The sequence below is a fragment of the Nuphar pumila genome, chromosome 12 (assembly GCF_984573655.1).
Source record: "Nuphar pumila chromosome 12, dmNupPumi1.hap1.1, whole genome shotgun sequence".
Classification (NCBI taxonomy): domain Eukaryota; kingdom Viridiplantae; phylum Streptophyta; class Magnoliopsida; order Nymphaeales; family Nymphaeaceae; genus Nuphar; species Nuphar pumila.
The window spans coordinates 84,683,299-84,693,547 of NC_143260.1; the positions used below are offsets into that span (position 1 = coordinate 84,683,299).

Genomic DNA, 10,249 nt, shown 5'->3' on the forward strand with positions numbered 1-10,249 from the left:
TGATTAGATCATAACATGCTTGAATAACATATTTGCACATTGTTTTACTCTTATTTTATAAGGACATGGCTGCACCGAGTAAATTCATAATGGATTTAGCATGAATTGAAAAACTGAATGGTGATAATTATGATATATGGCATAGAAAGATTCAGTTTACACTAGAGGAGGCTGAGGCCTTGGAGGCTCTCAACCATACTATGGATCGACCTGAAATTGGTAATGGGGCGCAATCTCGTAGGGACATGGAGACCTATGAGAAATGGAAGCGCATGAATATTGTTGCGCGTGTCACCATGCTATGTTCTATGCAGGATGACATTATGTGCCAATTTGAGCATTATAAAACTGTTCAACAGATGTGGATGACCCTTAAAGATAAGTTTGGGGGAACATCAGCCACAAAGCTAAGGAGGCTGACCATCAGGTTCGATTCATAAAGAAAATCCCCTCAGCACACTATGAGCCAGCATCTCACGGAGATGACAAACATGATTAGAGAGCTCAATAGTGCAGAGCATACCCTTACAGATGAACAACATGTCCAGGCTGTGATTCGATCTCTGCCACATAGTTGGGAGCATATGAAAATTAATATGACTCACAACGAAAGTATTAAGACTTTCGATGATATCACCCGCCATGTAGAACTGGAAAATGATTGCCTCGAAGTGACTCAATCATTTAGCATGAGGGCATATGTGGCAGAAAGCTCTAAAAGGCCAAAATCTTTTAAGAAGAAATTTTATGGACCAAGGAGGTTCAAGAAGGGTAACAAGAAGGGACAAGACAAAGAGCAAGAAAAGAAGCCTTATCAGCGCTCTGGGAAGCATGGAAGTAAGAAAGATAAGGCAAATGCGAAATGTTTTAAGTGTGGAAATTTGGGTCACTATGCTCATGAATGTCATGAGCAGGAGAATGTACATTCTCTTAAAATTCTTGTGTTATGTGCAAATGTTTGTAGTTGTGCACTAATTATTGAAACTAATCCTATGTGGATTGTAGACTCAGGAGCCACCGGCCATATGATCAAAGACCGCACAAACTTCGTCGAATACAGGAAGATGTCATATGGTTCGAAGTGGTTGTTTCTGGAGAATAATACTAAAGCAGAAGTCAAAGGGATCGGGACTTGCAAATTGGATTTGCGAGAAGGGCAATCTTTATTATTATATGATGTTCTGCATGTTCCAGAGATTCAACGAAATTTGATTTCAGTTTCTGCTTTGTCTGTGTTAAACTATAAACTTGTGTTTGGGGATGTCAATGTTGACATCATTTGTGGATAAACTTTAGTTGTTTCTGGTTTCTTGATGAATGGTTTCTATGTGTTGGACACTGAACTTATAAGTTTGAATGTTAATGATGAATGTTTTTCACTTGTTTTAACTACTAATAATATAGATGTGGGTGTATCTGTATGTCATGCTCGACTTGGATATATAAGGTAAAAGAGAATGGATAGGCTCGCACGAGGGGGTCTTTTGGGATTCCATGCAAAAATTGATATGCCTATATGTGAGCATTGCCTTACTGGAAAAGCAACTTGATTACCTTTTGGAAAGGCAATTAGAGCAACCTATCCTCTTCAATTAATTCATTCAGATATATGTGGGTCAATTAATGTGGCAACGAGGCATGGAGCTTCTTATTTCATCACTTTTATTGATGATTATATACAAGTTAGCCATATGTATTTAATTTCACATAAATCTGAAACATTGGATTGCTTTAGATCCTTTATGAACATGATGGAGAATCAACTTGATCGTAGGATCAAGGCTTTGAGAACAGATCATGGACATGAATATCTATCCGAATAATTCAAGGAATTGTGTGATGATAAAGGGATAGATAGACAATTAACTACTCCTTGAACTCTGCAACGAAATGGTGTTGCAGAAAGGAGGAATAAGACCCTCTTAGAGATGGTCAGGTCCATGATGGTGCAGGCAAATTTACCCATTTCTTTTTGGGGTGATTGTTTGTTGACTACTGCTCATGTATTAAATCGTGTATCATCTAAATCTATTTCTTCAACTCCCTACGAATTATGGAAAGGTAGAAAGCCAGATTTGGCTTATCTCAGACCTTGGGGGTCTGCTGCATATGTTCATAATCTTTTCCATCAATATGAAAAATTGGGTCCAAGGGGAAAAAAGTGTATCTTTATAAGCTACTGTGAACATTCGAAAGGATATGTGTTCTTAGGAGAGAATATAGATGGGAGTATTTCTGAGATAGATTCTAGAGATGCCACATTTATTGAAGATGACTTTCCTAAAAAAGGAGAGATAGAGCATCACTTTCAGTTCTATGAATTGGATAATGAAGATCAATCTAAAGAGATTGATCATCATGTTTTAAAGACACAAGAAGATGTGTTTATACCACTATTGGATAGTGGGAGTAACACTCAAGTGGATATCAATTTTGATGAAGATCTGGCAACTCGAAAGAGTTCAAGGAAAAGAATTCCTCGTCAGAGATTCCAAATCGAAGGGGAAGCCTTTGTGGTTATACCCCAAGATGATAATATACCTAAGAGTGTCTGAGATGCTCTATCTTGTTCTAAAAGGAATGAATGGCACAAGTCAATGGAAGAGGAAATGAAATTCATGGCATCCAACGAGGTCTGGGATCTTGTTAATCTTCCAAAAGGAAGAAAACCTATTGGTAGCAAATGAGTTCTCAATATTAAAAGGAATGTTGATGGGTCTATCGAGCGATATAAAGCTCGTTTGGTTGCTAAAAGATATACATAAATGGCAGGGATAGACTATGATAAAACATTCTCACCTGTGGTCAAAATGACCTCTATTCGCCTTTTGTTAGCCATAGTGTCACATATGGATTTAGAATTACATCAGATGGACGTTAAGACTGCATTCCTTAATAGAAAACTGGATGAAGAAATATATAGGGAACAACCCGAGGAGTTTGTTACTGCTGGCTTTGAGCGCAAAGTATGCAAGCTCAAACGATCCATTTATGGATTAAAGCAGTCATCCAGACAGTGGTATTTAAGGTTTCATGAGACCATCATAAGCAATGACTTTGCTATGATTGATGAGGACCATTGTATTTATCTTAAGCGTCAAAGTCCAAAATTTGTGATTCTAACTCTATATGTGGATGATATTTTATTGGCTAGTAATCATTTAGAGTTTCTGAAAACCATTAAAGAATGATTGTCTATTCATTTTGAAATGAAAGACATGGGTGAAGCATATATAAAGAAGACTTCTTTCTCTTTCACAAGAGTCATATATAAAGAAGGTCTTAAAATGATTTCATATGCAAGGTTGTAAACTCATAGATACTCCTGTTACAAAAGGGAATGATTTAAGTCTTAAGATGTGTCCATAGGAATCTAAAGAAATAGAAGCTATGTCCAAAGTCCCTTACTTCAGTGCAGTAGGCAGCCTTATGTACCTTATGATGTGCACCTGACCTGACATATGTTATGCAGTAGGGTTGGTGAGTAGATATCAAGCTAATTCAGGACAAGCCCATTGGAAGGCTGTCAAGAGGATTATGAGATATCTTAAAGGCACATCAGATTCAGTTCTTTGTTACCATGGTGGTAACATGTGTGTGATAGGATATACTGACGAAGATTGGGGCGGGGACCCTGATGAGCGTAAGTCTACGTCTGGCTATGTGTTCTTGATAAACAATGGTGTTATATCTTGGTGTAGTAAGAAGCAAACGTGTGTAGCCTTGTCCACAATGGAAGCTGAATTTGTTGCAGGCTCATTTACAGTGCAGGAATGTGTTTGGTTAAGGAGATTCATCAAACATTTGAGACTCTCTTCTGAAGCAAAACTGCCAGTGACTTTATTCTATGATAATCAAGCAGCAATTGCTTTTGCTAAGGATCCCAAGTTTCATAATAGAACCAAACATATTGATACAAGATGCAATTATATGCGCGATATTGTATCTAAAGGCAAGGTTGCCTTAGCATATGTTAATACCCAAGATATGGTGGCAGATCCCTTTACTAAGCCAATCAATAGGGATTCTTATGTTAAACATGTAAAATCTATGGGTATTTGTAAGATTTGATATGTTAATTGATCATGCATATAATTCAGGGTTTATTAACATTAAAATATGCATGATTTTATAAAATAATATTTTAAAAACCCAATTTTATGTTAGTTTTTGAGTAAATGTGCTAAAATGATTTAAAAATAGAAAATGCATGAAAAATAGTTTTATTTTACATTTTTATACATATTTTAGTTTTTGTTATATTCATAGTAGTCTAGTGTTAGTTTTTAATTAAAAATAAAATAAAAAAATAGAGAAAATAGTTTTTAAAATCATTTTAAATGTTTGTTTTTTAGAAAAGAAAAATATATATATATAAATATAAATAGCTAGAATAGTTTTTTTTAGTTTCTTTATAAATAAGTTTTGATTTTAATTTTTGAAAACTTTATAATAAACTAGTTTACATAGTTTTTGTTTTTTAAAAAATTGAAAAAAAATATAAAATAACCAACCGGTTTACACGGTTTGGGTTTCTTGGAAAAAATTGAGAAAATCATAAATAAACCGGCTGAACCGGTTTGAATTTTAAATAATAAACAAACCGGCTTGAACCGGTTTGCATTTGTTTCAAACCGGTTCCAGCCGGTTTGTTGTTTTTAAAAACCCCCAAAACAGGGAAAGAAGGGCGCCTCCTTCCATTCACGCCTGAAGCCTTCTTTCCCCTCTTTCCCTCTAATTCCTCTCTTCTCTCCTCCCTCCACCATTGCCGGTGGCTCTCCTTTTCCCTAATTTCTATTTCTTCCTCTTCTTCTTTCCAGCCGGCAGCAGTGGTGGAAGCTCCTCATTCCGGTGATGGCAGTGGTGGTGGAGGTCGCCACATTCTCCCCAAACCCCTCAGGTTCACGGTGAGTGCTGAGTACTCTTCTTTATCCTCTTCTTCTTCTTCTTCTTCTTCTTCTTCTTCTTCTTCTTCCTCTGCATCTTCTTCTCTTCCTAATCTTCTTCTCTTAATTTCCTGTTTTTTTTACTTCATTTGTAATTACAGTAGTGATCGGTTTCATAAAATCAAAATAGAAAATAGTTTTACTTTTCTTCTTCAGATCATCTTCTCTTCTTCTTCTTTGATTTTTTTTCTGTTCTTTCTTAATAATCTTCTGTTTCGTTAATCTGATGTCATACGATTAGCCGATAGAGTTTTGTTTAAGTTTAGTTTGCAGTTTTTCATCGGATGTAAGGATCAGTTTTAGCATTTGATTTTCATATATTGTTTCCTTTTATCGTGCTTCATAAATTCCTTGTGAATCTTCTATTTTTTTTTTCTCTTCTTTCATAACATGCATCGCAGTGTGTGCATTGAAATCACAGGTGTTCATAGTTGCCAGATTACAGCATAAAGAATATAAGATTCACTCAACCATCTGGACTAAACTTCATTTTTTGTACAGATTGATCGATCATCTGGATCGATCACTCTGTTTTTCAAGCACTCTAAATATACATCTACATTGATATCCATCAGGAAATGGAAATCCACCGTTTATCTGGTTGTGCTTTTCATTGACAACGATAATCCTTGGTTTGAATCAATTTTTTTTGATCCACTGTAACTGGATATCTGAATTAATATCATGAGATGATAATTTTTGTTTTCGAATCTTGTTAATCGATATGACTGAAATCGGATGTCCAGCAAGTTTCATCCCCAACGGCTTACAGGATTTCCAGAATCAATTGAAGGTTTGTATTAATTCTGATTTAAAAAAAAAATCCTGTAAGGTTCTGATCTCATTGAATTGAATCAGGTAAATCTTGATCGATAATCTGATTGATTATCATCTGATTTTCGGTGAGTGAAACTTAGCTAGATGAGGTTTTCCAATGAATAGTTGCAATTTTTGATGATTACTGTTCATTACTTCTTCTGGTGAACAGTACTTCTATGGAGATATAAGCGAATGTGTTTGCTCAGATATTTGAATCCGATATGAGTGTGGAAATTACTGATTTTTGAATAAATGAGGAAATGGATCAATTAGATGTCATTGTTCAATGATCCTCATTGCAGCTGAAATTTTTGGTGACCATTGATCACATGATCTAAGAATTTTAGGGTGGATGCATGGATTACTTTTATGTTTACATTTGTGAATTGGTTTAACTACTATCAAGTTTGAGTGCATTATCCGAATTCTGATAATTAGGTGTTAGTTTTTGTTTTTCTTTCGTGTACTGCTCGTGTTTCGTTGGACTTGTGCAGAATTGCAAGGGATTGGAACGGAAGTGAGTGTGTGGCGCGAAGTACGAAGAATAAAGCTTTTTTTTGCTTTTATTTTTAGAATTAGGAATTTTAATTGGGTTTGTAAATATTGCACTTTACGCCCTCTGCGAAGGGTATTCATTTGTTGTAATAGTTAGTTGTTTTTACTTTTCTTGAACACTTTACATTTCAATAATTCGGCAATAAAGAATAGTTTAGACTTGTGTGTTTGAATACAACATATTCCCGTTCCCTGAGTTCGACCCGGTCTCATCCACTAGTGAGAACCGGTTTTTATTATTTGATGTCTGGTTTTCACATGTTTTTCATATAAAAATCTTTTCAAAATTACAACGATTTAAAAGAAGACATCACTAATATTATTCATATTTCTTTCTATGATCATTATATAGCATGTTACACATCTATATGAGTATGCTACCAGGTTTGAGATAAATCTTCTCACACAAATTTATCGCCTCAGACGTTGCTTGTGAGCGGGCTGAGATGAGATGTAACAAAATCCAGGGTTGCTGAATTAATAAGCATGTCAAATTTTTGGGGTATCATGTGTTAGTAACTCAAAAGAGTGGGAGTACAATGAGTTATGATATCCGTCATATATACGTATATGGGATACATCGCCCTAACTGGGTTAGGATGAGGTCTTGTGTATATTTAACTATATGGAAAGACCGACCTTGCTATCTAAATGTCAAGGGTAACCTGGTTGACCAGATTTGAGGACTTGGATAGACATTGCACGAGAATGTGCATCCTGAATGACTCAAGTTAGTTTCTCGGGGAGAAACTGATAGTTAAGATTTGTACGGCAAAGAATTTATGGTGTATGCATACACTCACTAGAGTGAGATTGTCTTGCCGTAATACGTGAGTCATACCACGTATGTCGCACCATATCTTTAAGTCGACCACAAAAGAAAATGAAGAATGATTCCTGCTTTTTCATTGTGTGAGTCATTGATATATATATATATATATTGGTGTCCTTATTGACTTTTAACCTTATTTTAAGGAGAAAGATGAGTGTTGCTACTTTAGCATGTTGCTTAAGAGCATGTATGATTCGGCCTAAAAGAACATATCTGGGAAAGCAACTTATCTTGATTCAAAGAATAAGAGTTGGAAAGGAAGATCATTTGACATTTCTAGATTATGCATATGTTAAAAGCTAGCTTATTTTACTACATCCTAGGGATGGTTGGGTTTATGATGAAACATGTGACATAATGAAAGGCCTTGTCTAGCATAGCTTAGCACTATAATATGTGCAAAGGGATTCAGTATGCTAGAATGTGAAAAATGTATTTGATCTAGGATACAGTGAGCTTCTTATCTGGCTTGCGCAGGTATACGTTGTGTTATCTTATTATTTGCAGGTTTAGGCTATTATGTTACACTAACCGGTACATAATATGCCTCCACTCCCTAAGCTCACGGGTCGCACGGTCCATTTGCTAGTATGAATACCCGATGTTATTCACCATCTGAACATGTTTGGTGTTCCTTATTCTTAGATCTCTTCCCATCATGTGCGAGTGGGAGAATGTTGGTTTGGGTACCAGATCTACCCATGATGGGCAAGATCCGGACCCGGCCCACGTTGGAGAAAGGGGTGGTTTACAAACTGCCCACTTCCCCCATCTTGAGGGCACTTTTCCTCTGATATGCGAAAAAGGAAGAGAGGAGAAATACAGTGAAAAAGAAGAAGAAGAAGGAGGCTACTGTAGCATTCAGTGCACAGTGAGACCAAAACAATGCACAGTGTGTGCACAATTAAAAGAAAGAGGAAGAAGACGGTGAGGCGAACATCGTGGGGCACTTGGACTCATGGATTAGTCGTTCTCTCCAAGTGAGGGCACATATCCGTTGAGCAAAAGCGAGCATCATCGATCCGTTGTTTTTCCGCTTCTGCAACAACAAAAAAGGTATGTTTCGTTCTCTTCAATATATTTAGGTTTATAGCCAAAAGGTCCTAGTTTTACCGATAGTCAGATGTCTCCCATTCTTTCAAAATGGAAGGGGCTTTGCCACGAAGGAGAAGCATTCAACTCTTCAACCTGCAACAGGTTTGACTGACAAAAATCCCTCCTCTGTGCTTATTGAAAAACAACAAACGACGATTAGTCGATTACCAAATGAGTTTTTTTTTAGTGCAGGAAAGTGATAGGAGCAAGATATTATTTCACTGGGTTTCAAGCTGAAAAAGGTTTGGGTAGTGCTAGAAACACTTCAGCTAAACCTGAAAACTATAATTTTTCTGGAGATATTTGTTGTCATGGTAGTCACATTGGTCGATATGTGAACATGAATTTTAATGGATTGGAAGCAGAAGGGGCAAGAGTAGGAGCTCCTCTAGCTAGAATTGCAGTTTACAAGAGATGCTGGGATTCTAGGTGCTATGATGCAGACTTGCTTGCAGCATTCGATGATGCGATCATGGATGGAGTTGACATCGTGTCACTCTCCCTCGGTCCCAATTATCCCCAGGGAGACTATTTCTTAGATGCCATCTCAATTGGGTCTTTCCATGCAGGGAGCAATAGAATCACAGTTGTCACTTCTGTTGAAAATGAAGTTGTTCAAAGCTCTGCAACAAATATTGCTCCTTGGATGATCACTGTTGTTGCTGGTGCAACAAACAAAGACTTTAGCTCTACCATTGTTCTTGGTGACGACACTACGATTCAGATGAACTATCCACTTCTGTATGTAGATTAACATTTGCCAAAATTTTGAACAAATTTTTCCTTTTTCAATGAGCAAGGTGAGAGCCTCAGTGTCAACAATATGAATGCTCTTGCAATGATCATGTCTGCTTCAGATGCATTTGTGGGTTTACTCCTTACCGGTCAAGATGACTTGGAAAATGTGACACCAAGAGAGCTTAATGCTTGCTCATTTGTCTCAAATTTTGAAAATACCTCATATTTACTTAGCTTAATCTGCTGCAGCTATTGCTTAGATGGCTCATTGAAAAATCTAAGGTTAGAGGGAAGGTTCTAGTTTGTCGACATGTTGATAGTTCTGCTGACTCAAAGTTAGCTAAGAGTGTCGTGGTAAAAGCAGTTGAGGTGTAGAATGATTTTGATTGATGAAGAAGATAAGGATGTTGTTATTCCTTTCGTCATTCCTGCAACTGTTGGCACCAAAGACAAAGACAAAGACAAAGTTCTAGCATATATTAGCAACACAAGGGTTAACTCTCTGCAATAACTTGCATCTTAAATCCCAAGAATCATAAAAAGTGTCCCAAGAATCTTAAAAATAGTGTTTGTTTCTAAATTCATATTTATTGTAAATCTATATCTTGTTTCTATGAAAGTTTTGATCTCATTCTTTGTTGAGAAGAAATTTTTCTTGTTCCGCTTTCCATTTTTGTTACTTTTTATCTGTAACACCAAGATTTGGATTGGAGAATTGTTGCTAATTTATTTGGTGGATTTTAACCATTCATATTGAACATCATTCTTGACTTCATCTCTTATATGATCTTTCATAATGTTGTAGGATATTACAAGAACAATGGTTACTTGAAGGTTTTTTGCAATGGTGGTCTTAATAAAATGCGGGTTGTGGTTAGTTTGCCAGATGCTTGATTTGTTCAATTGGATGCATTTTCACCTATAGTTACAGGATGTTGTTTTTTTGTTCTTGTATTAAAAAATTAAGGATTATTAGTTGTGCTGGAAACTGCAGATATGTGACATGGTTGATGTTGCAAGATCCATGAATGTAACGCTAATTGTACCAGAGCTGGATAAAACCTCATTTTGAGCATACCTAAGGTTAGGGCCTTTGATTTCTTTGTATCTTGAATATAATTCTAGTTGATTCGGTTTGCTTTTCATTATTGTATCTTCTTTAGTGCCTCTTTCACACAGCTGATTCCCATGCATATATTGCATATATTGCAGTGACTTTGAAGATATATTTGATATAGATCATTTTATAACATCCTTGCACGGC

At 36.3% G+C, this 10,249-nt stretch overlaps 1 pseudogene; it reads left to right on the forward strand.

The window, feature by feature from the left end:
- The first annotated feature begins 359 nt into the window (after positions 1–359).
- On the forward strand, positions 360–9,496 carry LOC149821107 (subtilisin-like serine-protease S; annotated as a pseudogene).
- Positions 9,497–10,249: the final 753 nt, after the last annotated feature.